This window comes from Morone saxatilis, unplaced genomic scaffold, assembly GCF_004916995.1.
Source record: "Morone saxatilis isolate NCDOM2014 unplaced genomic scaffold, NCSU_SB_2.0 Contig22, whole genome shotgun sequence".
Taxonomy (NCBI): Eukaryota; Metazoa; Chordata; class Actinopteri; family Moronidae; genus Morone; species Morone saxatilis.
Window position 1 is genome coordinate 25,887,820 of NW_023339785.1, and position 1,614 is coordinate 25,889,433.

Sequence of the window (1,614 nt, forward strand, 5' to 3'; positions counted from 1 at the left end):
AGGCAGAGAGGAGGTGATGGAGGAGCAAAGTGCAGCATGATGCTCGCTGTGTGAGAAACCACAGAGAAAGAAAAGAAACACACTTAAAGTCTCCGTCAGCAGCAGAGTGTCGCCCTGTGAGCTGGACGAGTGGGCGGATGACAGGAGGACACGGCGCTCAGACATCCAGCCATCAAACTTCACTCAGACACAAGTGCCTGTGTGACAGCAGAGGTACAAATATTGGGAATATAATGTAAAACATTTCAACATTATTGATCGTAGGGACCATAATAAACGAAATTACCTGTTAAAATGGAAAATCTAGAGCTAAATGAGTCGTGACAGACTGTGGCCACATTGGTCCAGCTGTTGGACGTTACATTATTTAACTGAAATTAGCATAAAATAAATAACAAAACAATGTTTTGAATTATTATTAACGTCAATATATAAGTAAGAAAATAAATTGAAATTATGAGGTGATGTGATAGTGAAATATTTCATTATTGTGGTTTTTATTCCCTTAAAAATAGAAAAGTAATACTTTAGGAAATGTTGCATGCACCCTTCAAAATAAAAGTTTTTGCTTGAAGAGTAACTAAACACCATAACATGGCTGGTTAGCTGTGTTAGCTTTGGTAGCTCTGTTAGCCGCCTGTGTTGCCCCTGTATGATTCTCTCTGCTGCCTTTTTTTAAATGTACTGGGAGGGAGAAAGTTAGCAGAATTTATGGGTTTAACTACACTTTAATCCACATAGGATTTCTCAGGGAGTTCTATAAAACTTTTTTAACCCTCTATGTCTATGGCATGAATTTTTATTTTAGGAGGCAAAAAATATTTCATCCTAGTTTTAGGGAGCTTGGGGGTCCCTGATAATATGTCAATCATAAAATGCCCCCCCGTTTCTGAATGTGTGTTCCTGTGTGGTACTGATTGAATCTGTGTTTCTCTTTTTTACAAAGCAGTCTGTATTATTCTGTATGGAGTTACTGGTGGATGTGATACAGAGGTGGACATAACATTTTTGGCACTCGGCTTTAGATGTATCTTTGTATCCTGGTACCTTGCATCTCCCTTTCTTTTCATCCATGACCATCCAGTGGGCTGTCGCCTCCAGACGCACATCAGGGACCAGAATGGGCGTAGTGGGTCCTCTTCTCCTCTTTTCTTCCTCAGTGGAACTGGGACGACCTCTCTTACGCTCCAGATTCTTGCCACTTTTGCACAAGCTTTCTGTGATATACGATTTGAACGTATAAAGCTTCATCTGTTCCTCTTTTCTCATCCCAGTGCTGCTGCAGTCTCTCCTGTAGAGCAGCCAGGCAGTCACGATGGTCGTGTCGATAAAGTGGAACATCAGCCGGTGGTACCACTTCTTCGACCTGATTTTGTTGCGGTACAGTGCAATGAGAAAGTCCAGCAGAGGACAGTGAATTCCCTGGTGAGCTAGTGTGAGTATGAGAGGGACACTCGTGAACCAGTTGTCAAAGAATAACTTGTAGTTCTGCTGCGTGGGTATTGGCTGGGCCAGGCGAAGGACAACGTTGCCACTTGCTCGTACATCCGGCAGCTCAGGGGGTTGCACAACTCTCCCTGTGTAGATCTCAAATTGTGCGGGGCACCATCAGAG